General features: G+C 38.2%; 1 protein-coding gene across 4 annotated transcripts in view; it reads left to right on the top strand.

The window, feature by feature from the left end:
• Positions 1–27457, top strand: part of LOC131682346 (uncharacterized) — a 318536-nt gene that overhangs the window by 47944 nt on the left and 243135 nt on the right. The window contains exon 1 of one of the 4 annotated variants that reach the window (XM_058963740.1): positions 14325–14452. The exons of the other annotated variants lie outside the window; for them this stretch is intronic. The gene's annotated coding sequence lies outside the window, so the exon portion shown is untranslated. Of the gene's footprint in view, positions 1–14324; positions 14453–27457 lie in introns of those variants that run through there. 4 annotated transcript variants of the gene reach the window in all.

Here is a 27457-nt window from a genome sequence, read left to right as displayed (position 1 = left end):
AGTAGTGAGATAAAAGATTTCTAATATAATTATACTTGTGGCGTCACCGAAAGCAACTGTAACAAGCCCAAAAATCTAGCGAAAATTTAGCTCTTTTGCAAGATTTAGGTTATACTGGTTATGGCGCAAAAATTACTACTTACATTATTTATGATAAGAATGTAAGAAATCAATATATCATAATAATATACCTATAAAAATAATGTCACTGCATTAACCATCATTTGCCATTCCTCACACGCCCCCCCCCTTATCTCTCTCTATCCCTCTCTCTCTCTCTCTCTCTCTCTCTCTCTCTCTCTCTCTCTCTCTCTCTCTCTCTCTCTCTCTCTCGCTCTCCTCTCTCTCTCTCTCTCTCTCTCTCTCTCTCTCTCTCTCGCTCTCTCTCTCTCTCTCTCTCTCTCTCTCTCTCTCTCTCTCTCTCTCTCTTTCTCTCTCTGTCTCTCTTCTATCGCATCTATCTATCTATTTCTGTATCCATTTCTAAGTTGCGTGATAAGATCTTCTGCCAATCTGAAATATTTATTAATTGTAATTGCGAAGGTTTGAGAAAACAAAACTATTTTTTTTTTCTGTTGCTACATCAATTCAACTTTAATTCAATTGTATTCAAAGCCTGTATCTACACTATATGTAAGGAAATTCATGGCTATATCAGAAAAATATTTGGCTTAACTAGGAATATGAAAGTTTGACGATGGAAATTTTCAAAAGAGACATTCCACGTGCGATATTTAAACTATTCGTATCTCTATTGATTTTGAATGAAATATACGCTCAAAGACTGAAAGCTGAAGCCAGCAGGATTGGACTTGCCATCAACGTTTCGAAGACAAAATACATGAGAGGAAGAGGTTCTAGAGACGACAATGTGAACCTCCCACCCGAGTTCGGATTGACGGTGACGAAATCGAGATGGTCGACGAATTCATGTATTTGGGCTCACTGGTAACCGACGACAATGATAACAGCAGAGAAATTCAGAGACGGATCTTAGTGGGAAATCGCGCCTACTTTGGACTCCAGAGGACGCTCCGGTCGAACAAAATTCGTTGCCTCACGAAGTTGATTATCTTCAAGACGCTGATTAGATCGGTGGTCCTCTACGGCCACGAGACCTGGACTATGCTCGTGGAGAACCAACGCGCCCTTGGAGTTTTCGAACGAAAGGTGTTGCGTACCATCTATGGTGGCGTGCAGATGGAAGACAGAACGTAGCGCAGGCGAATGAACCATGAGTTGTATCAGCTGCACATTCGTTGTATTGGTACGAACTTTCATGAAAAATAACGGATCAAAGACCAAAAATATCCACAAATTAGATCTAGGAAAAGAAGTCTCCCAAAGTACCCACTCTCAATGGGGGATGCAACTACAATGTGTCTTCTAACTTATCGTCGTCCATATTTGGATATACTGAGTAGTTTGAACCATTTCTTTTTCACGGTATTGGTCTGTATAAGACTTATTTATCCATATTTCCTGCACGAGAATTTCGAACGAAACAATATGAAAGCTATAAGGATGAATGGAAAGAGACTGCGTTGCAATCAACTGAATGCACGGCTTTTATGCTATCGACATAGCCTAGACATTTCACACTATTTACTTCAATGCAAATGAAAACTTTGAAATATCTACCTGTCTAATTCACGAATCGCATTCTCCCTGTCGTTCTCTGTTCAAGGGGCTTGGAAGCACATGTGACCTTGTCTCACTTTACTATATTCAATAGCGCGTTAAAATACTGGACCAGTAAATTCAATTCTGTACATTTTTCTTTTATTCGGGAATATGTGACCAAAAAGTAAACTTCGAATTCCAAAGCAAATTGAACGTTCCAGGTTCCTGATAACTAATTAAGGTCCAACAATAAAGTAGAAACACCAGATAATATTAAAACGACGCCGTCAAGTAAAGAAGCATGAAAACAAAAAGAATAGAGCCAAAAAAATGGAAGCCATAGAAAGTCCATTGCATATTTATTAGCCTTTTCTCAGAAGATGGGATTTTCAAAAACATTTCAAAACTTTCTGTTGCAATGGTTCTCAAATTCGTACAATCCGGTTTATTAATTTTCTTTATTCAAACATGTTTTTAGCTTTAAATATATGACCATTTCATTTTAATTAAGTATTTCATTCCGCATCTTTTTATTCGTTTTGTTCATCTGCGTTTATTTTACTTATTTTATTCGTTTCATTCTTTGGATTCACTCTGATCAGTTTATTCTTTTTGTGCATTTTACTCATATCATTCATTGTTTTCATTGTATGCATTTTATTCATTTTGTTCAGTTTCTTCATTTTAATAATCCGACTACTTTTTCAGTTTTAATCATTTCATCCAAATAATTTATTCGATTCAATTTATTTCTTTATATTAATTTATAACCTTTTACCATTGTTCAATTTTTCATTTTAATCAATGCATTTAATTCTGCTCATTTTCTTCTTTTTATTCATTTTATCACTTCAGCTCATTTTGTTTATTTGATTCGTTTGTTTTATTTATGCATTTCATTTATTTTTTACTTTATTCATTTTGTTCATTGTATTCACTGACTGAATTAAATCAATTCGATTCATTTAATTCATTTGATTCATTTAATTAATTTGATTAATTTGATTCATATGATTCGTGTGATTCATTGATTCATGTGATTCATTTGATTCATTTGATTCATATGATTCATTTGATTCATTTGATTCATTTGATTCGTTTGGTTCATTTGATTCATTTGATTCATTTGATTTATTTTATTCATTTGATTCGTGTGATTCATTTGATTCATTTGATTCATTTGATTCGCTTGATTCATTTGATTCATTTGAATCATTTGATTCGTGTGATTCATTTGATTCATTTGATTCGCTTGATTCGCTTGATTCATTTAATTTATTTGATTCATTTGATTCATTTGATTCATTTGATTCATTTCATTCATATCTTTAATTTTATGCATTTTATGTTCAGTCAATCGTTTTATTTCATTCAATTTGTTAGTATGAGTCAATTTATTCTATTATTCTTATAACTATTTCTAAATATAATCTTAATTTTTATGTAATAACCTAATCTAATTTGATTCGTGTATATTATAATTTTGATTTCCATTAATTTTTCTACTCATTTTATGAATTTAAAAACCTATTGTTTCATTTTTTGCTTTACTTTTTTATTTCGGTCGTTTTGTTGATTTTTATAATTTATTCGGTTTATTCGAGAGTTTATTCGTGCAAGACTAGAAACTGTTTTCATCCCACCTCTAGTTGGGTGCCTACTTCTCGTGAGTTCTGCAAACTAATCCAATAGTGAAATGTGTAAGAAATGTCTCATCTCACTGCTAGGTGGATTAAATCGGTTTTTCAACACAGTTTTGATGCATATTTTCAATAGTAAGCGTTCTCTGAATCAAAATAGACTTTACCAAACAAGTGTTCCTAAAACTGATCTCTAGCTTTAACATAACCTTTCTTCAGCTTATGAAACTATTTTATGTGTCATGCATTCAATGGCGCTGTGCAATTCACGCACACACCTTCATATTTTTTTTTTTTTTTTCAAAATATGAATCCACTTGTATCCAGTTATAGTGAATTTTACAGTTAGACCTAAATATTCTTTTAAACTCTAAAATCGCGCGATGCTTCAAATGCCTCAATTACGAATAGAAGGAGTTTCCTTCTTTCCAGACACATAAACCAACGTTGGTTTTATTCTTAAATCACATTTATCAAAAGATACGAGAAAACCGCTACTTTTATCGTTATTATGAGATGCACTTTTTCACTTCCTGATGAACTCAACGCAGATCATTGCGTCAAGCATCTTCTTGAGCATCGTCTATTGCCCACAGCCCCCGGTTCGATTAAATTGTTAACCCAACCAGCGCGCGTAACAATTCTGCCCAGACATAGGCCAAAAACGTGCTCACAACAACAAAGCCACCGCTGGCTGACTGGCTTGTGTTGTCGCTGCTGCTGATGTTGTTATTGTTGTTGATGAATATTGCACAGGGGCTAAATCGTTTGAACCTATTTAGCAGCTCCAGCTACAGCACTTGAACATTGAATCCATGTGAACGCAAACACAAGAGCAATAGAAAAGCTCCACAGGTCTACCGACTGTGCGCTATTCTCGCTGAATGCTAATTATGCACATTGTATGGTAACATAAATAATAACATAATCATTTCAACACAAGCTGCTTTTCCACTTAGCTACAGAAAGGTTCAGTGGCTTTGGATGGGCTTCTCACTCGCAATTTCTCGAACTTGTCCCAGTTATTAAGACGGGACATATACATTTAAGTTGTGGCTTGAAATAGATGATGCTAAGTATTATTAAAATAAAGCGGTGTTTTAACCAATGAACCGTCGTTGATGCTGAAAGATGATTTCGCTAGATTTCCTCAGGATGATTTTGTACTGTTTGGAAACCCGTGGCGAATTCCGAATAGAATAGGCGCATTTCACGAACAGTACTGTCAACTATTTTGCCTTCGATTTTCTACAATTTGGGTTTCTGCTTGCTTTAAAGTCTGATTTAAACACAAGCACGACCGACCATTTGATATGTAACTCCACTGCAGTAATACCATTGCGCATCCAGATTTTTGGTGATCCATACATAGGCAAAACCGAGGTGCAAGCACTAAATCTTCAAAGTGCCAAAAGTCTTACATAATTAGTTACTTTAAGTGCAATTAAGTGCCATAAAGTACATTAAGTACCGCAAAGATTAAAACAAGTACGCGTCAAATTCATTGTACTTCCTTTTCTGTTCCTATAAGGAAATTGATCTCCGATTAACATGGGGAACGTGCTAGTCGCGTCGATATATACTGATTTCTGCAGTTTTTCCAATTTTTTTCTCTAACTTAGAGTAGACAACGCTATTATCGTACTTTCGGTGTGATTTATTTAATAAACATATTCCTTTCCAAGTAAAACTTGACATAAACGGTTAAAGTAAGCGTTCTCACTGTTTTGACCTCCTTGTGATTCACCCATTTGGTATTCCGAGTGCGAAAATGTTTTTGCCTTTTTCATATAAAGAAAGGCTATGCAATCACTGTAAAAATCGACTTTTTAACCGAGGCCCGGAGGGCCGAGTGTCATACACCATTCGATTCAGTTCGTCGAGATCGGCAAAAGCCTGTGTGTGTATGTGTGTGTCATTTAAACTCACACAATTTTCTCAGAGATGGCTGAACCGATTTTCGCAAACTTAGTTTCATCTGAAAGGTATAATGCTCCCATAAGCTGCTATTGAATTTTTAGTTGATCCGACTTCCGGTTCCGGAGTTACGGGTTGAAGAGTGCGGTCACGCAGCAAATTCCCATATAAACTGCTACCACCATGATGTTCAAATGATGTAGTAAAATATATTAAAATTGATGTAACATTACTCTAGTTTGCGGGTCTGGATCACTAATGATCAATCAAAGTAGCTTTGACCACATTGGCCATTTATGACGGTTCATGACGCCCCCGGGGAACCCGCCAAGTTCCTAAGCTAATATCACACCCATTCCCCAACGAATTCTCTACCGATTTTTACAAACTTGATTTCAAATGAAAGATGCAGTAATACCATTGACTGCTGCTGAATTTCATTCGGTTCTGACTCTTGATTCCGGAGTTACAGGGGTGTTAGTAAGGATACACTGGAATTTCCCATATAAATCGGTACAATCGTAATACCTCAGAGGCTAAAAACTATTGAAATGATCACCAAATTATTTCTAATCGCAGATCTAGATCACTGATTGCCAATCAAACATTCTTTGAATATATTGTCCACTATGGACGATTCCGGGCATATTCCTCAATTAAAGTCACATCGGTTCTTCGGTGATGACTGAACCGATTTTCTCAAACCAAGTTTCAAATGGAAGGCAAAATATGCAGTTGAGTATTGTGTCGCCGCCCCTCCTCCCGCCTTGCCCTTACACCTCTCTCCTTCATCACTCCCCACCCCTTGGACCACCCTCACGCCCGCATTTCCTTCATCCACCCCGTATACCGAAATAAGATGAAGGATTTCTGACGCATCCTCCAACCCCCCCATTCCCTCCACTTTCAAACCCATTCCACCAACATTTCAAAATATAATCACATGAAGATAACATTGAACTCATGCTGATTAAGCTAATTAAATTATATTCTTTTGCCTTTCTCATATAGAAAGGTTATGCAATTGCTCCAAAAACCGACTTTCTAACCGAGGCCCGGAGGGCCGAGTCTCATATAACATTCGATTCAGTTCGCCGAAATCGCAAAATATCTGTGTGTATGTATGTGTGTATGTATGTATGTATGTATGTATGTATGTATGTATGTATGTATGTATGTATGTATGTATGTATGTATGTATGTATGTATGTATGTATGTATGTATGTATGTATGTATGTGTGTGTATGTGCGGAATGTCCACATCGGTTTCTCGGAGATGGCTGAACCGATTTTTACAAACTAAGATTCAAATGAAAGGTATAATATTACCATAGGTTGCTATTGAATTTCATTTTCAACCGACATCTTGTTCCGCATTACGAGTTGAAGAGTATGGTTACAAAACAAAATTTGTTGTCATACTATGTTGCGTTTCGGCTTCGCTTCATCAGAAACCGACACTAACACATTGTCGGAATAGATTAGCGCCGGCTTGACGCAAATCCCTTAAAACTAAAACACACTATGTGTTGCAATCAAACGACTGATCAAACGTGATGTCCCGTTCGAGCAGAAGTTCTGTTTATGCCGATGAGACACAAGTGAAGCCGAAACTTGTCTTGGCTTAGCAGGCCTATGCGAAAGCACTATGCTATATTTCACCCTAAGGAGGAAAATTTGGTAAAAACCAAAATTTCTCACTAGGGTGAAAATTTGTTGGTAAAAAACAGTCTTTGTACAGGAGGGCACAAATCCTTATTTCATACTATGTTGCGTTTCGGCTTCGCCTCATCAGAAACCGACACTAACACATTGTCGGAATAGATTAGCGCCGGCTTGACGCAAATCCCTTAAAACTAAAACACACTATGTGTTTCAATCAAACGACTGATCAAACGTGATGTCCCGTTCGAGCAGAAGTTCTGTTTATGCCGATGAGACACAAGTGAAGCCGAAACTTGTCTTGGCTTAGCAGGCCTATGCGAAAGCACTATGCTATATTTCACCCTAAGGAGGAAAATTTGGTAAAAACCAAAATTTCTCACTAGGGTGAAAATTTGTTGGTAAAAACCAGTCTTTGTACAGGAGGGCACAAATCCTTATTTCATACTATGTTGCGTTTCGGCTTCGCCTCATCAGAAACCGACACTAACACATTGTCGGAATAGATTAGCGCCGGCTTGACGCAAATCCCTTAAAACTAAAACACACTATGTGTTGATTTGTACACATCGGTTTCTCGGAATTTTCTGAACCGATTTTGACAAACTTGATTTTTAATGAAAGGTCCATCAGCTGCTATTGAATTTTGTGTGGATCCGAATTCTGGTTCCTGAATTACAGGGTGATACGTACGATCACGCAGCAAATCTCGATTCTAACGAATTCTACGATGAATGTAAAAAGGTTAATTATTTTCCAAAATGTAAACACAACTGTTGAATTTGTAGATCTAGGTCACAAACAGTCATTCAAAGTCTCTTTGGCCACAGAATAACGGTTATATTAGTTTCTCGAAAATGGCTAGACCGATTTGATCAACTTAGTCTCAAATGAAAGGTGTTGCGTCCCCGGAAACTGATATTAAATTCCATCTCCATCTGACTTCCGGCTCCGGAGTTACGGATTGTGGAGCGCGATCACATAGAAAACTCCGATTGAAACCGATACCGCGATGAATGCAAAAACGTGCTCTTATATATACTTACCAAGTGTAATAAGAATGAAAGACATTTCCATAATGTTATATTGTACAAACCAGCTATTAAATCATAGTTTTGAGAAATGAGAAAGGCACCACCTCTAGGTGGATTAAAACAGGTTTTTAGTTTTTTTTGTGTAATTACTTGTAGAGAATTACCCTTGTCTGGCGGTTCAGAGAGTACGCCACTGGTTTCAAAATCAAGTCGTCGTATGTTCGAGTCCCAATCAGAAAGTATTCTTAGTGGCAGTTGGATCGTAACACTAGCCATGTAATATCCTGTATGCTAAGAACCGACTACAAAGTATGTCAAAAGAAACGGTCAAGTTCCGCTACGGAATGCAGTATTATGGATTTTCTTTGCTTGCCTAGAGTAAATCGCGAAAGTTCACGTGGGCGTCTAAAGATGGGGGTAGCGCAGCAACTATTCACGCTTCTCCACAGAGGGAAGATTTTTGTATACATAGTATCTTAATGGATGGATTTGTTTATTTTCGTTGGAAACGGACCACTGCGACCAGCATTTAGATCTATTGTGGTATGCCCCTTCCTTAATCTACGTATACTATCATCTATGACATATCACTATTGATGAATGATTGTATTTATTGAAACTCTTCGCAGCTAGGCACTACACTTCGGATTACCAGTTTGGGATTTGCAGTCCAAATATCAAAAGGCTCCAGTGTAGTGTTCCTTTACCGAGGACTCTAAGTCTGCGTTGCATCAGTGCACTGTATTCGCAGAGCAAATGCTGTGATGTTTCACTTTCCGATCCCTATTGTAAGTTTATCAATCTTCATAAGATGATATTTACTCGGACAGTGTCCGGTAAGTTTCTTTTTTATGTAATCTAAGAAACTCCAGGCTTTTTTATCGTTAGATGAAATAAATTTATTTGATTGTCGCAGTACAGTTATGGTACCACAATTGCTCTTTTTAGCTATGATCTCCCACTTTTTCAGCTTCATTTAGAGGGCGCTCGATGAGATTCCACGGAATGGTTCTGGTCCGATGAAATTGGTGGAAGACCCTCTTCTTGCTAACTCATGGGGTTTTTCATTCCCTGCAACCCCACAATGTCCTGGAACCCAGTGAAAATTGACATGATTTTTCTCCGCCAATTGTCGGAGTGCCAGGATACACTTCCATACTAGTTTTGAGCGACATGTAGGTACATGCTGCTTGACTGTCTGAGAAAATGGTTGAATACCTTATGGTATTTACAAATAAATTATTTAAGAAATACACAGTAAATGAACCACAGCTAGTTCTATTTGTTAAGTATATTTTAGTTCGCACTGTTCATTTTGAAATCCAAACACAATTGAACATCTCATCATTCATTTCATTCTAGCAGGTTGCATGCCACATTGTGACAACGTACACCATCTACTAGCATCAAAACTACATGAAATTATTTATACTGTTTTTTAACCAATTTGATGAAATACCCCAACGACATAAGATTGAGGAATGTTTTCTGTACGAATTCCGATATATTATAAAAACTATTATAGTTGTAATACTGGTTATTAGGAAGGAAGTAAAAAAAATTAATACCAATTTATAGACATTCCATAAAAAGCGTATAAGTCCTTTATAAGATAAGTGTATCTCTTACCGTGCCAGTGAGCAAGATTTCTTTTCGAATAAGTTTTCATGACTTTAAAATTCTGATGTATGATGTAACATGCGTCAAAATGAGTTATAAGCAGCTTCGTGACAAAATACTTGGCTCGCCTAGTGATCGTCGCTCAACGGAAAGTTCATGTTCGTCTTTTTTCATAAATTCGCTAAAAAGTTAATGGTATGGCTACGGATTAATAATATAGTCGAAATAAGGTCGGAAAGTTAGTGCAGAATCCAAAGTGACTCCAAGGTCACACACTTGTAGTACTCAAGATGCTGAACTCCAATACAGTAGTCATATGAATTTGACTTGTGCTTGCGATGGTACGATATTACACTTGTGAATACTAATTGTAAGCGAATTTAAGGAGTCATTGAAAGTGTCCAAGAGCTGTTGTAAAGCTAACAATCCCTGATGCACTTGACGATCATGTATAATTTATCATGATCAGCGTCGCATATTCGATATCCTGTGGTAATACTGTAGCTAGATCTTTGATAAAGAGTGTGAATAAGAGGGGGGCCAAATTACTTCTTCGAGGAACACCCGAGTTGTTCGAAAATGGGAAAAAGAACGCACATCCAATTTTTACTATAATTGTTCGATCTCTCAGATACGATTCGAGCCAATGAAACAGATCAAAAGACACTCACAATCTCATTCCAAACGAACAAACGTGGCCTACGCGATAACACAAACGCGAACGCCCGCGATCTCGCCAACATTCAAACACCCGGATAATTAAGCGAACGTTTGCGTCTAAAAAATTACTAACGCAATCTCAAGCATCATACCACCGCTCACGCAATCATGAATCGGTCACGTCCGAAAGTCTCTGCCCCTGATCCTAGCAGCCCAAATTCATGCCTTCAGATGGACCAATAGAAATAAAAACTAGACAAGACATCTACGAGCGATCATTGAAGAACACTCGAACATGCGAATGGCCATACACTTATAAAAGTAATATGTCCACGCGAAGTTACATACACTCTAGCATACGCGACAAAAACATCAGCATACAAAGGAAAGGCTCGAGTCCTTCGCGATCATCCACGCACAACCACACCCACGATCTCGTAAAAGGGATAACACCCCAGTGACTAAGGTTTTGCACTTATAAATTCACAAACGCGGTCTCAAGAGTGAACCTCCAAATGCCCGTGTTCGCTCGATCATGAGTAGGTTTTGTCCAGAAACCCCTAATCTCGGCCCTAGTAGCATAAGTTCAATGCCTTCAGGTGGACCAATCAAAAAGATGATGCTCATATCCACTAAACTACACTTTCATGGTGACATAAAAATAGAATTTATACACACGAAGTCACATATACACGACAAACAAACATACAAATGCTTGAGCCTTTCGCGACCATCCACGCAACCTACACCTGCGCTCTATCCTCGATTCCAGAAGTCTAGGTCCATGCCTTCAATTGAATCAATTTAAAAGAAAGCTCTCATATCCACTGGACAACACGTTCCATGGTGACATGACTGGGAACTCTAGTGATATGGAGTAACTCGCTCCCTGTCAGAATGTGATCCGTACACCTAACTATCAGAACGAGAATCAGAATGGTCCGCGTGGCACATACACACGACGTCACATACACGCGACAAACACGTTCGGAAATCTTTACCCTCCATTCTAGCAACTTAGGTTCATATATTCAGTTATACCAATCAAAAAATAAAGCTCAAATCCACTAGACAACACTAGACTGGGAACTCTAGTGATATACTAGAATCCACTTATTTCTAGAATCTGAACCGCACACGAAAAATTGAGTATCAGATTCACGGTCCGCGTGCAATCGTTCTATAATGAAATGCGAATATGCGAAAGGCAAACGGTTTTAATATAGAATTTATACACGCGAAGTTACATACACGTTGGCACACGCGACATACAAACGCACACGCGATCGGACACGCTAACGTACAAATGATCGAGCCCTACGCAATGATAAACGCGATCGTAAAGTCCCTACGCCCGCACATACCTGAACCGTACAATGAATATCACATTCAGAATCATGGCCCGCTACAATTGGCCTAAAGCAGTGTTTTAGTGGACGCCATAGCCTGTCTCGTCTGCAAATTGTAGTGTGTGATTCTGACGGGGAGCCCTTCCGAGAACCTAGCTCTACAGCTCCAGTAGGACAAAACGAACACCTTTCCAATGGCATGCTTTCTTGGGATAACTGCGGTTTTGGGACTACAATATAAAACCATAATTTTTCAATTTTTTCGTGAAAACATGTTAATTGCGCAAACTTTTTCTTATAGATGATCATTCATTTTAATAGTAATTTAGAGAAATTTAAAAACGCAAAAAATGCCGGTATTTTCCGCGCAACTTATTCTGAACATGATTCCGAGAGAATAAAGTACTACTTTATGCACACCCCGTTTCACAGTGCCATCTGCTTTCCCAGCACGCCTCTCGACCGCACACCACTAAGTGTGAAACGATGGCTTCGATGAGGTTATGCATATAACTATTAAAATTAATTATCTAATTAACAATGGCGGCGAAATAAGTGTGATGAATACGAGAGACATTTGCGTCGTCTATGCCGCGAGAAGAAGGCACCGTGATTCGTTTCGCACTGACACTGGCACTGAGCGCAGTGCCGCGTTTGCCAGTTAAAGTGCATCTCTGATGCAGATGCTCTGAAAGATTAACTCACTATTGCTGCCGTTTGCCCACAGAAGTATGATTTATGTTTTGTTTTCCTTCGCGTGTAATTCGAAGTAAATCATGATTCCGAAACAATTATCCGGTTAATTTAATAGTGGCGATTGCGGTGAGAGATTGCAATTAGATGAGATATATTTCGCGTGGAAAAAAAATTCTGGTCGGTTTTTGAAAGCTTATCCCCAGGTGAACGCGACCGAAGCTTGCATCACTTTATCAGTTTCTGTTATTTACGCACGTCAAACCAACGCCGTTGGAGGTAAAGTGACGTGAATAACGTGACTATAAGATGATAACGAGTTTTCTACGTCTACATCTCAACTTACCCCGCGAATGACTCGTGAATTGGTGTAGCTAGAGAAAAAAAAACAGTTGACTAGGTAATCATGAGACGGGTTATTACAATAATTTTTTATGGAGGCATGAACATACATATTACACATATGACACGGTACAGCGGAACTGGTGGAAGCTGTCGAGCACGCAGGGCGCAGAACGTTTATAGTTCTGAGCTTGTATCAACAAAACTTGTTTTGACTTATCACCTTGCCGGGAAAACAACTGTATACCTACAGCCAATCCAAGATCTAAGCAGGTTGATAAAAGTACAAACACACCACATTCAAGCCCGTTAGCAGGCAATTATCGGAGTGTTGTACCTGTTTGTACCACTTTGTCCGGTGGGTCGCTCTGCGTTTAGCTAGCCGATTGTTCGTGTGATAGCTAATGCATTTCTGTACAAGTTATGTGAACAACCTTTCGGAAGCCCGCATTTGCACTGAAAGTGCGGTCTCATAAAATACTTTATTCTAAGGGCTGTTCGACAGCTATTATCATCATCACCGGTATTAATTGCTGCTTGGCTGGTGGAAACCGATGACGTCAGCGCTAGAATCAATTTCCACATCATACAATATTTAAAAAATAATTATTTATCAATTTGCGAACTCCACTGAAACGTTTCCTAATTAATATTGATGAGTGGGGGTCAGGTTTACCCTATAAAACATGCAATGTGATGATACCTGATCCGATCAGGCGAAGAGCTTGTTTGATATGATTTATTTCGTATGTTTAATTTTCATAAAAGCCGGAAGAACTCATGTGTGGTTTTATTAGCTGCCACACGTATCGTATCAACTTGCAGTAATGGTGGTGCAAGGTCTAAGTTTTTTTTCTACGTTGCAGATGTTCACGCCCCCGCGGCTGTAATCTAGGTTGTAAATCTTACTATTAGTGGGGCGGTGGCAGTCATGGCATAGTTGAATAAATTACTGTGCTATTCGGTATTATGAATGTGCGGTAGGATGTAAGGGAGATTTGATTGGATTGAAAAATTGTTAGGTTCCTTTAGATCACGCGACAGATATAACAATGAGTCCGGACAGGTTTGCAGGGCTTTTTTCAACAGTATACTTAATATAATTAAAAAGAACATTTAACATATATTCATCCATGTAATGATGTAAGCTTCTATATTTAATAAATGATGACATGGGACAATGGAGTAGCAAATACAGACGTTACTTGAAAAGAAATACCCTAAAACTTTTATCTACAGTTTTACATGACCAAAAATAATCAAAAGGTTAAGTTTAATAATTTTACATCAGTGGTTCTAAATTTTTTGCCATTTTCAATCTTTAACCAACAATCGATTACAAAATCATATGATCTAAACTTTCTTAGCAACATTGTTTTTGTATTAAAATTAAATAAAATTAAATATGAATGTTAGTTGAGTCTTTAGTTTTTTATATGAGTTATTTTATGTTATGAAGATAGTTTTAGCTGTTACATACTTAATGTTTCCTAGATGATTATCTAATAGTAATCGTTTGGGAGTTACTGCCAATCTAATCCTATGCAAACGAAAGAGCTACCTTATTTTTAGTTAAGGAAAAAAGTCGTAAAATAAACTTTGTCTATATACATCACATGAAAAAATTTGGCGCTCCTCGCCAAACCTCTTCAATGTGCTTTTTTAGCCAACCGTCATGCAAGGATGCAACTCTATTCTGAAGTAAAAATTATTTTCACCCATTTCCAGTAAATCGTACAATCACGAAGTAACTTTCCCATCGGTTTCTTTTCTTTCCAGGTATAAAAAAACCACAAACTTCGCAGACCATATTCCGCCTGTCACGCGAGCCAATTTATCTCGGATAAACTTTGCCATTTTTGAATCCCCCAGCAGCGTGGGGTCGGTCGAATCGGACATCGGCGACACGAGGTAAATTGCGTTATATTGGCTACGATGACACCCGGCTAGCAGCTGACCGCGAGACTAAACTTAATTAAATTTCCATTTTCTGCGAATGTTGCCAAAGCGCTTTGCTTGCGGTGAGGATTCCAATCGGCGGGAACTGGTTTCTGACCTTGCTGGTGGAGCGATCCGCGTTGACAACGCAGAATGGGAAACATGGTCAAGGATGTATAGTTGTTGTGGTGACTTCTGGGAGCGAATTCATATTTATTATTAGTTTTAATGATTCGCGAATGCGGCTGCGGTTTATCAAATTTGAATAACACTTCTCCGCTAGAATATTTTATTGTTGCTAATCCGCTCTTGTGCAAATTTTTATCACTAAGTTGCGCATATCTATGAAGTTTGACGTTGACTCTTTTTCATAAATGCATTTGAAATTATGCTTCTAGGAATGTTTTTTCCTTGAAATTTGCTAAAGAAACTGAAATAATTAGAAGTTTAAGAGCCATTAAGAACAGACTTAATATCTTACGAAAGCTGATAAGTTGTCTTCCGTTGGTAGGAGTCGCTCGAGTCTACCAGCATGTCTCATGACAAGTATCCCTTTGACTCGAGAGATGCGCAATAACTCTGCCTAAATCCGACTTTTACCAACAGAAGACTGGTATCAATGAAAAAACAAAAATAAGAAACTTCTATAAAAAAAATCTCAACCTAAAATTCCCAGAGAAGGACAAATCAAAATTTGATTTAAACATTGCACAAAAGCATTACATTTTTTTTCTTTTTTCCTTTTTCAATTCGACTATATGTAGTCACATTTTATTTTTTACATTTTAACGTCATTCAATTTGCTAGAGATCACTGAGTAGGGAAAGATATGAAAATTTAGAGCCATAATACTCAAGTGAGAGCAAGGATGTGAAGCATACAGCTCGGAAAACTAGAAGTGGCAGGGTCATTAGAACAGGTCGATTCTCACGAAAAAGAGGAACAAGTCTGTCTTTACCAGGAGGCATGTTGGTGGATTCGTAGTTATGCATCCTAAGCTCGTCACCCACCAGTAGAAGACAAAAGTTAAGCCTGTAGGATATTAAGCCTGTTCTAATGACCCTGCCATTTCTAGTTTTCCGACCTGTATACTTCACATCCTTACTCTCACTTGAGTTCTATGGTTCTAAATTTGCATAACTTTCCCTATACAGTAATCTCTAGCAAATTGAATGCCGTTAAAATGTAAAAAATATAAGTTGCATTTCCAAAATCATGTTTCACTGTATCGATTTTGTTGGCTATTTTCGGCAAATTTTAGACTAAGAGAAACGAAAGCAATGAAATTGAAAGACGGATAGGTATTCTAGAGCGAATCAGCTATAAACTTAGAACGGAAAACTAGAACTAGGCAGTGGCAGCGGCGCCAAGTATCCTTTTATAATTTACGAAAATACAAAACCAATTAATGTAAGCCCATCGAATTGTTCGTGTGCAATTCACCGAAGCGCGCGAAATTTTTTTCCGCTGCGACGGAGCATTTTCAGAAACGCTTGATAGTCATTCGGTCCGCTTCGTTGGTTGTCACTTTCGTCCATACCCTAGTAACAATTTAGGTTTTGTGGGGGTTTTATAGCCACTCATAAAACTTAGATTGCACTTCAATTGTTACTTGGGATACTATCATCACTGATCCTTTCTTGACGACCATCTTCCTCGTTTTCTGTCTTATGGTTATCGGTGGTGGTTGCTGCTTCAAACACATTGAAAGTAGTCGTGGATAATTAATCATTCGTTGATGGTTTAGCTGTTTTTGGACAACAGTTAGTGATTCGATTGAAAATGTTGGGGCCTCTGTGTTTGTTTTCTTGGTGAGAAATGTTTTGTTCTTAGATAATCCCACACAGGATTTTCCACAGTACTGACACGTGGGATACTGATTATCATAAATACACAGCGTGGTCTGAGCACAGATAGAACCAGGTTGAAGGGTCACGAAGGAAGGACGGGGTTGTTTAAATCACATTTTCATCACTCGAACTCGTCGATAATGCCGGAGAAGAAATCTCCCCATTTATTCTCTTTAACGGATAACAGATCTCCGTATTGCGTCATTCATTGGCAAATAGTAATATCGACTGTATTTGGAGACCGAGAATTCGTCGTGCTTCTATTGCGTTATCTTCATAATACACGGAGATCTTGATCCCTACACACTGTCACACAACACAATGTTTAACTTTGTGATGGAAAACAAATTGTCATGTTAAACTGATTTTCATGAATTCTTTCAGTAAGCATTTTCGTATATAGTGGAACTGAATAAAATGAACTTGGTTGTCATGTTTAAGTTGAATACACATTTTATCTTTCAAAAAACTTCCCACTTCTCGTCTGCATTTGTCTAATTGCGCAATTCCTCAGCGGCCGTGCAGTAACGCCGAAAATAACTCTACTCACCATATTAAAAAATAATAGTATATAAAAGCTCCATAATAAAAGTGTGTGTATACAATCCATCTCCCACTGACCGGAAGCGCTTTTATGGAAGACTGGCATTGCAGCTAGTCATTGATATATTTATTTTTGTCCATGGATGAAAATATTTATAACCCTGGATATGGAAGGTAATAGCTCTACTGTACATCCTTCTACCCATCTCAAGAATCTCAGGGATTACACGTATCTTCTAAGATCAGCTTCAAATACAAGAAGTCCCGCATGAATACGTTTGCGTATCAATTCACACTTCCAGAATATTTTTTTTTTGTTTCCAGCGCATATTTATTAGTATATTTCACTACTTATTTTATACAACTACTGGCATGTCTGGACTCCAGAGTATTGAGTCCTTTCTCAGTTTAGCACTTGTGGGAAGTGACAATTTTTGTCATTGTTCATAAATTTTACTGCTAATTGAGGATATTTGCCTGACAAAAAAATTCTTTGGTCACATTTAAGACCAAATCAATACAGGTACGATGAGAATCGAGTTCTTAGAAGCAAATAATCACAAATCAGTCGAAATTACGAGCGACAAAATGAATGCGACGTACGGAGCGATGCGCACTACAATTCACAATCGTACGGAGCGATGCGCACTACAAATACAATTGAGACCATTTTAAAATTCCATTGACAAAGAACGATACATTTAGTGAGCTTAGCATAAAGTATAATTATACATAACATTACACTAATATACCACTTCCACTTACCCTTGGAAAAGGCCAAAAACAGTGACCGAAACGTTAGGTAGTAAAAAACAGACGTTCTTATTATATAGACCGAAAAGCCGAAAATAACCAAAATTCTAATATTCTGAAATTTCAAAATTCAAAGATTCCGAAATTCTTGAATTCCAAAACTCTAAAACTCCAAAGTTCCAAAATTTCAATTTTGCTGAATTCCAAAATTCGACATTTTGAAAATTCCAATAGTCTAAAATTTAAAAATTCCCATAACAGTTTTATAATAGAAATGTGTGCAAAATTTAAGCGCCGATCCTAAATATTCTACAGGACGCAGTGTTTCAAACAAAATGAGCGGAACTCAAATCTCGTGCACATAGCGGCATCTGGACATCAACAAGTGCGTTTTCTCAAATCATTTGCGGATTGCAGATACGTTTGTGAAAAATCTATTCGACATATTTTCGTGGCCAGAAACATGAATTTTCAATAATATTGAACTTGTATTCATGGTTCAGTCAGACAATGTGAACAATGAATAATGTGACAATGTGAAAGCCTTACAACCTCTCCATATGAATTTATAACAGTAAAACTGGTTAAAATTACTAGAATTCTAAAACTAAACTAAACAAACTCATTTTTTAATGAGTTTTGTACACATATGTTTCTCCGGATTTTTCTCTGTTAATCTGTTTGAAAACGGTGGCTTTCAAGACAAGCCATACATTATATAGTAAACTAAGGTTCCTGCATTTTGATACCGTCTCATCAGTATCTGTCACTGATTTTTCGCCAGATTGACTAAACCGAACCATACTCTATTTCACTGGTCTCATCATATCAGAATTTCTATTTATGCGGGACCTCATTTTTGACCAGTTGCTGGAACACAAGCAGTGTCAGTTATGGATTTTGCGTATTCTGGCGCATGTCAGTGTCAGATAGTAATGAGACGAAGTAGAAAAGCAGAATCCTTAGCTTACTAGAATTATATACGCACAGAAACGGTTTTTAAACCTTTCCTCCCCCTTTGGGAGATATGTGTCTGCAAGATAATGTTTCTGTTTTGACTGTGACACTTGCACTTCAGTTATCAAAATGGCGTTCAAGAAATCTGAACAACGCATAAATTTTTTCTGGTGTATCGCAAAAATCAGATCTTCTTGCACACTGAGTTATTGAAAGTAGACTCCAAACAGCTTCCTGGGTGAGAGTTTTATACGGTTCCCGGAAGGGAAAACGTTGACAGAAATTTTCAAGCATATGCATCTGTGGAAGTTATTTTGGAAAGATCTTGTTTGTTTTGTTTGTTTATTTATTGAGGTTTTAACCCCAAGAGTCATTCGCCTTTTTTGGAAATAATATACAATAATAAATAACAATTTATGAAAAATAATGGACAAAAAATCACACATTATTGCTATTGCTACCATCTATTCTGGGCGCAATACTTTCCACTTCTTGTAATAATTTTCTTTCTTGGTGGTAAACAATGGTCAGGTTTACCATCTGTCGCTTGCTGATTATTCCGTCCGCCTTCTCCCACGCTCGTGTTTGCGTCCATGTCGTCGTCGCTAGAGTAGCTCTGATTTTCGCTGTTAGATGTTTGGTGCTGTCTGTGTTTTTGAGTGACTTTGGTATGACCGTCTAAAAGCTTGGGGATACCGTGGAATATTGTTTGTTCGGTATTTACTTTTTGGCCGGCTCTCTGTGTTGTATCAGAGACAGCTTTATTTGACATTGCTCAATTTGTTAGCACAGTCGTGGATCTTTTAAGTACTTGCAATAAGTAGAACTAAAAATACTAAGCAGATCTGCCAGATCTTGTTGACTGTTCTTTGTATTTAGTTAACACATTGAGGTCACATGCCCTCGCAAGTGAAGTAAGACGGTATAGGTAGGTTGGTTCGAACACCGTTAAGAATGCCAGAGAAAAAGTTTCTCCAAATGTCATTAGAGACAGATTCCACTTCTCTATCCTTCGACATGAATCTTGGTTTTGGCGTTTGCATATTTGACGTCATGCGTGCTGTTTTTGGCTACGAAGCTGTCTGACTCGATTAGGGATTTGAAAGTTATTAGTACTACTTGGGACTCCGGCCCAATGTACAAACCCTCATGCTATTCCTTGGATATGATGACGTCCCATAATAGCATAAGTGCTTGTGTCCGGAGTCCGGAGTCCCAAGGGTTGCATTTTTGAATCCTGCCTGCGGAGGATTTTTTCACATAATTGCTTTCGCTTAACTCACCATTTCGATTTATTTTTATCTTTGGATAATACCAAAAAGTCTTAAATAAGATAGTGGCATTTAAGTCAAAAACCAAGATAAATTATCAATCCGGCGCTAGCTTAGTCCGTTAACTAAGTTAGTGTCGGATTCTGATGAGACAAAGTCGAAACGCAAATTCCATAACTAATTCAAAAAAAAAAATGAATTATGTGTTTAATTCGAACGGCGGATTCGCTCCCGTCATACCTCTGTTAACTGTTGGATACCACCGAAAAGTCTTAGATATTTGGAAGTTGATTGTATGCTGTTATTATGTGCAACGCAAGAAAAATTAATTTGGCCTCGATCAGAGAAATCTAATTGCGATAACAATATCAATCGATTTTTAAATAATATCTATATGGCATCCTCCCAAAAACCTGCTACCTGAATAACGTACCCAGCGGCTCTTTCCCAATATTGTCCGTACCACAAAGTTTTTCCCTACACCGCATTGCAGGGATACTTGCTTTTCAGACAATTGTGTATGAGATGCAAATGCACTATTACGTGTGCCGCCCTAGTTGCAGTGGACCGTGACATGACGAGTAACAAGGAAGCACACAACACCTTCCGCTCAGTCCAACCAGTCCGCAGTTGGTGTAATAGAAACCGGAACGCAAATCGTTCATCTATCTCCGGGAGATGATTGAAGATGTTACAACACATGCAGCATTGTTTCTGCTCACGGTGTGTAAAGTTGCTGGTAATTCGATTTATAGTTGTATGTGCACAACATTGTCGGATAAAGTTTCTCTGCAAAAATTTTACGTTGGACCCGATTAGAGTAAATCATCAATTAACACAGTTATCGTGAACATGAAAATACCGTGTAGACGTATATTTACATTCAGCTAGCCAGTTGCCAAAATTAGATTAATTTTAGTTCATTTGTATGTCTGAGTCTGTCCGGTATGATTTAACCACCCCGATGGAACGCAAGATCCCTTCTGCAAAGCAATAACAGGGCCGGGTCTGTAACTGTCGGATATATTCGTGAATAAAGGAAACAATTTATCAGCTTTAGCTGGTAAAATATTGCTCCAGTGCAATGGAACTTTTGTCTCTATAATTGGTTCCACCGTGCACTGCTCTATCCCGACTGGGGAAGTCAGCGCAATGGTTACGTATGAACACTGAGTGGGTTTGAAGTTGGGTTGGGTTCATGGTTGAGCGAGTAAAGTCTCGTTAGCAAATTTGTCTTTTTGTTGGATCTTTCGTTTGGTTGAGTCTGTTCTTCAATGCACAAAAGGATGAATCACCTTCACCTGTGCAGCTGTTTCAGACAATGGGATCTCTGTTTACATAAGAAAACTAGTTCAAGGTTTTTAAATAAAATAGTTAACTACAAATCGAGAAGAGGATTACGAGTTCACACGTGCGTTTAAATTTATCTAGCTAAGTTTTTCATATTGTTACATTTTTTATAAAATCACCAACACCATATTTTCTCCGAGCATAACAACATTCTCATGCTTCAAATGTAGCTATATGGTAAACTTGTAACCATCAAAACTCTGATATCCAGTACCCGTTTCCTATTTGTAAATATTTTACACATATTGTGCGGCTTCAGTCTAATTATGTAGCACAGAGCGTACTTTCCAACAAGCTATGGTTTTTTTTATCTCGCACCATAATTTGTTCCATTCCACCAAACTCACAACTCAGAAACCGATAACTGATGCTGGTCGTATCGATAGAGCTCTCGGTTGGATCATCAATAATTTCCAAACCAGTGCACATCGTTTTTCAGCTCAACTCCGGATCTGTTTAGTTTATAACCAATAATAATCTTAACTTATCGGACTTTTTGCGCTTATTTGTCTAGCTCTGATTCACCGAAAATGTCCGCAGCAAAAACAGTTGACTTTCCTTATCAACGCCCGTCGTCTGCAAATACCTGTAAAGACTACGTCAACTCATTTCTGTGCGTAATGCATTTTTCAAACGGACGCCACCCTGCCAACCAGATTAATTGCCGCTTCTAATTAGCCTGATTATTGGAACCGGCCGCCTATGTTAGGGGGAAATAAACCTAATTGATTATTGTAATTTTATGCCAACAATTACACTACACGGCGACGTACCGGCCAGTAGAAGCGCGTAAATGTATCAACCGATCGGCGGCTTGTTTTTAGTTGACGTTGTCTTACGATAAAAAGCGGTGAGCTTATCAATCGAAAATTGCTCACTACCGTCATTGACGCCATGCGAGGGAGACGGTGGGGGGTAAAACGAACTCTTGAGCGGGTACCCTATTATCGTGATTACTACTGATGTTGTTGTAAATTTTATGGTAGACTGAATCGAATGCGCTTTTAAACAAAAGACGGACTGGTCACGCAACCTAGTTTGCTTATATTTTATCGCTTCTTTTTACTTTAGATGGAAATGAAGGTTAATCTATCCGAAGCTTATTTCATTGATATTGAAAATTCCCACTTGTGTGGAAACAATATTATAAAACCAAATCAACTATGATGAAGATAAAGTGTTTAAGGCATAAAAGGCTAAGAGAAATGCTCCGTCATCGCGGAAGCGCCAGGCGATTTTTTTCTAGCAACACACAATAAAAGGAAAATGAGTCTGACGCTGCATTAGTGACGGAGCATTCTGCTTGAACCTTAAGTGCTATAACCAATATTAAATGCAATGAAAACTGGCCTCGAAACGTTCTACCCACGACTACTCCACTCTAGACGCCGCCGTCGCAAATTTCTTGCTTGCAGTCGACCTTGAAGAGACGGCTGTATTTGCACTGGTACTGGCACTGGCACCGCCACCGTCGACGAAGTGTGGTCTACTTGTTTGAAGCAGGGAACATGAATACCTGGTTGTCTTACGTCGTTCCAGTGGACTTCCTTGATTGGTGATGAACGTGTTACATGATATCTGCTACATGCGGAGTGAACGCCTCTGATAAGCAAATAGAGGCCACGCTGGAGCGCGACGCAATTTTTTTTGCGGTGCTAGATAAAAAAAATCCGAATGTTTTCGCCTCGAATATGTAGTGCTCGAATGGGTCTTGTCAATGGGTACTCACTCAATCATTTGTGAACATTGAATTACATGTTTCTGGATATGGCATATGAGAAATAGTTCTAGGTATTTTGATGGAAATGTTGTTAGTGTTATTAGATTTTTGATTATTAAAAGAGTATAAGAACAAGAAAAAATTGGAATCTCTGAAAGCAAGAAAGCAGTGCTGAGGACACCATAGAGCTGAACGATAACGAAGGTAGACCTAATGACCCCCAAACTGCGGCGGATAACGAAACAAATGCTTCACCGCCAAGGAAGAGGATTTCAACACGCAGCAGCAGACTGCGTCACAAGAATCCGTAGATAGGCATTTTTACTTCTTACTTATTGTAAAAGTATAAAGGATCCACGGCTCAGTTGTGCTAACGCATTGCGTTGGGGGAAATAAATCATACTTTATTTAGGTTCAAATGCTGTAGCTCAACGTGGCTAATTGTTCTTTCTTTTGCAATAAATACAGAAAAATCAACTATATTTAATTTCTGCCGGTTGACTCTTTCCGGCACAGTTGCTGCGTGTTGAGATCCTTTTTCTAGGCGGTGAAATATTTTCAGTGTTGTCCACTGCAACTAGAGGTTCGATTGAATTGTTTGACCTTTCTCGCATTATCGTTTACGCCCAAGTCCTCTCCTGTACTACTTGCATGATGTTTACGGATGTTCTAGTTTTATTTCTTATTCACATTGGTCGTTATTGCGTATCCATCTTCTTCGGTACCTGCGTCACCGTTGTTGCTGCTTGTTGGTTTAGAGGCCATCGTTGTTTAGTTAGGCTATGACTGTGTGCTGGGATGGGATTTTCCTTGACAAGGTTTTCCGAGATGTAGCGTATTTGTGCAGAACTGACACATAGGAATAATCACCAAGTATCCTTTGTAATAGAGTCTGCTTCTCCGAATCTTTAAATGCATCTTTTAAATACGCCGTCTGGAGTACGCGGGGCCAAATCATGTAAGCGAGCTTCTATTGTGTCATTTTCTATGCATGGTTTTTTATCGATGCCGCTTTCGGTGGTGTGCAGCATGTTGTTCCACGAAACGAATGACTGCTTAGTTAATGTTTTTGAGCATAATCAGTACTATTAAACAATATATGCGCATTTGCAGGATTTTCACTTCTGTTAGATTTAACTCCTTCTGCATTTTGAGTTTTTTGTTCCAGTTTCCGACTAGCTGGCCTCACATGCGACACACACGTCCTCGTGATCAAACTCGTTAACATACAATCGCTCGAGCGCGGTAATACGACCCTGATCTCAAACACGAACATGCACACCTGCGCCCGCAATCGATTTACAAAAACCGTTACCAAATTTCTGAAATTATGAATAATAAACCTCAAAAACATGAAACTATTTGTATTTTCAAAAAATAGTTCGCCCCAAATATACACATGGCGTTTCATTCCAATGTTTGGTTTTGTTACTGTTGTTGTACCCTTGACATGTTTAGTTTTTGTTATGATTCTTTTTCATGATTTGAGAATACACAGCCGACAGTCAAACGATGTTCATGATTTCAGGAGTTTATTTGCAATTTTTGTGATTTCTCATCACGCTACTATGCTTTTATATTCATGAGTAAAACTCATGAATATAAAAGCATAGTAGTTGCCACCGCCACTTGAACTCAATACCAGTGGGCCTACCTCCAGGCCTGTCGAAAAGCGAGAAACGAAGGTAACGTCATGATGAGGCACTGGGCCAGCTCCGTCTGCAAGTGACACTGATGTTTGATGCTAGACAGACGAAAGATTAAAGTGTAGAGAGTAGTCGCACATTTCCTTTTCTCTAATTTCTTAAATTATATAATTAAAATTAAAGACCTAAGTGAATTTCTCTATATACCCTTTAATTCGTGAGTAACAACGATTTTCAATTTGTTAACTTAAATATAACTATGGTCTGTAATCTAGGCTTAGGCTAAAACAGATCGAGTTATAATTGTCTGATGAATGAAACCACGTGAAGAACGCCATTAAAAGTAAGATTGATTTATTGATTTATTATCCTAATATTCTAAACTACATGAAATACAATGTTTCTAGTTTCGATCTGTACGATGCGGCCTGCTTCAAGAAAGCGGATTTCGATCAGCCTCTAAACAATTCAAGGTTTCGTTCAAAACATTACGTGCTCTTTTGAAAGGAAAGTGCTCGTCATCAATGAAAGCGCGTCAGGTATTTCGCGTGAGTTATCAATATAATAATTTAAGATGTTGTTGAAGTAGATAATCGAAAAAACATGATCGAAAAGAAGAAAGAAAAGGATTCCAAAAAATGCTCCGTGATCGTTGCACAGCAACCACGTGAGCAGTAATGCACAACTTCAATTCCACACTTTGGCGAACTCATTTGCAAGTACAAAGCCAGATAAAACTGCTAAAACATATTTTTCAACATTTTTTAACATTTCCTTCTGCGGTTTCATGATTTTTCACATCATTTGCCACTTCCTCATTTTTTAATCTCAATGACTTCAATGGATTGCATGTATTATTTGCGTTGGAATTTTTTAAATAAACTGCAGTATTCATACTCTTCAAATAAAAATTGGACCGCTGATTTTCTAGGTGTGCACATTGTTTTAGTTAACCTCGAATATCGTACCCCCAGATTTTAAAAGCATCGAAAAATGTTCCTTCGCCTTATTAAACATATCTTGAAAAGTATTTAATCAGGCATAAAATCATTTTGCCAAAACATTGACAGATGTATAACCTTTCCAATAAATGCTTGTTTGTCTAAATCAGTGCAAAAATACTATCGCATGAGCTCCCCAACATAAAACTGACCTACTACCTACTGATCCCTCTCCACTCTACCTTTGATTTTGAACAAAAGTAAAAAAAATTCAAAATGGCTGTGGCAGCAATCTTCTGATGGCCGTCATGCAAAAGAAAAGAATTTCGATTCTCGCCCTTTGTTTTCTTGTTATTATTTACTGATATCATAGTTTTGAGCACAAGCGATGAATTTAATCTACAAAACTAATGTATGCTGAGCTTCATACGTGTAGCGTTTCGTTCGCAATCATGATTCACGATTGAAAAAAGGAGTTGCTAGAAAACGCGCTCTAAAGCTTTTTTCCCGTCACCACACGAGAGGCACCGACGTCACCGCACGAGGGGCACGTCACAACCACCTGGCGTGGCTCCCCGCGTTTTACTTCCTAGACGCCTACTCCGAAATTATTTTCAGTACGACTGAAACTTCAGAATTATATTTTCGGATGGTATAGCTATCGATTACGTGAAAAAAAAAGAAAAATCGATTTTTGACAATTGTGAATAGTACTCTCCTTAATAAATATAAATGACCATTTTCTGTTGCATTGTTTTCTTGTTAAAGATTTTTTCCATTTTTGCCTTTCTCATATAGAAAGGTTATGCAATCACTCTGAAAAACGTCAACCTAATCCCGGCCCGGAGGGTTCTTCGAGATCGGAAAAAATCTGTATGTGTGTATGTATGTGTGTGTATGGGTGTGTGTATGTGTGTGTGTACGTATGTGCGTATGTGTCAAACAATGTCACTAATTTTTCTCAGAGATGGCTGGACCGATTTGCCCAAACTTAGTCTCAAATGAAAGGTGCAACCTTCCCATCGGCTGCTATTGAATTTTGGATCGATCGGAATTCTGGTTCCGGAATTACGGGTTTCAGAGTGCGGCCACACAGAAATTTCTCATATAAACTATAGGAAAAATTAAAAATAGAATTTTTATTTTTGATGCTAAATGTGTTCAAGGTGCATGAAACGTCGAGATTTGATGCAAACTCGAAAAAAAATTTGACGACAATTCACTTTTTTGGATTTTGGCACATTTTTGCCTTTCTCATATAGAAAGGTTATGCAATCACTTTGAAAAACGTCTACCTAATCCCGGCCAATTTTTTTTTTCGACTCGCATAAGGTTTCTGGATTTTAACAGGGGCGTAGTTGATGGTTTACGGAGAGGGGTTACACCCCCCCCCCCCCTCTACTGTTCACTCCCCTCCTTTAAAAATCTCCTTAAATCACCCCTCATACCACCACCCCATCCAGCCCTCATACCCCTCCCTTTCAACCCCATCATCTTTAAACCACCATTATATCACAAAGCATACCAATTTAAGCTGGGGAGTCGTTCGTTCATGGGACTTTCGCCCTCCTCACATACCCACCCCCGCATGACAAAATGAGTTAGCAAGCAGATAACATTGATCTAATGCTGATTAGGCTAATGGAGTATGATATTTTTTTTGTTTCAAGTGTTTCACCGTCGACACGTAGCTCATCAAGTTCGTGGCTGGCATACCATTGTGTGTAAGTGCAAAGTGTACTAAGAATGTAATGGACATTTCCACGATTATGTTGAACATAAAAAGCCTCCGTGCCATAGTTTAGAGAAATGAGAAAGGCACAATTGCACCGCTAGGTGCATTAAAACAGGTTTTTATACTTTAAATAGAGTGCCCATTAATATTATTCAATACGTTAGCGCAAGCCGAACGATTCATTTTGCAGAACAATATAAAACACGTGTATA

The sequence above is a fragment of the Topomyia yanbarensis genome, chromosome 2, assembly GCF_030247195.1.
Source record: "Topomyia yanbarensis strain Yona2022 chromosome 2, ASM3024719v1, whole genome shotgun sequence".
NCBI classification, from domain to species: domain Eukaryota; kingdom Metazoa; phylum Arthropoda; class Insecta; order Diptera; family Culicidae; genus Topomyia; species Topomyia yanbarensis.
Note: the sequence above shows the minus strand (reverse complement) of the source record. Positions and strands in the feature narration are given on the sequence as shown.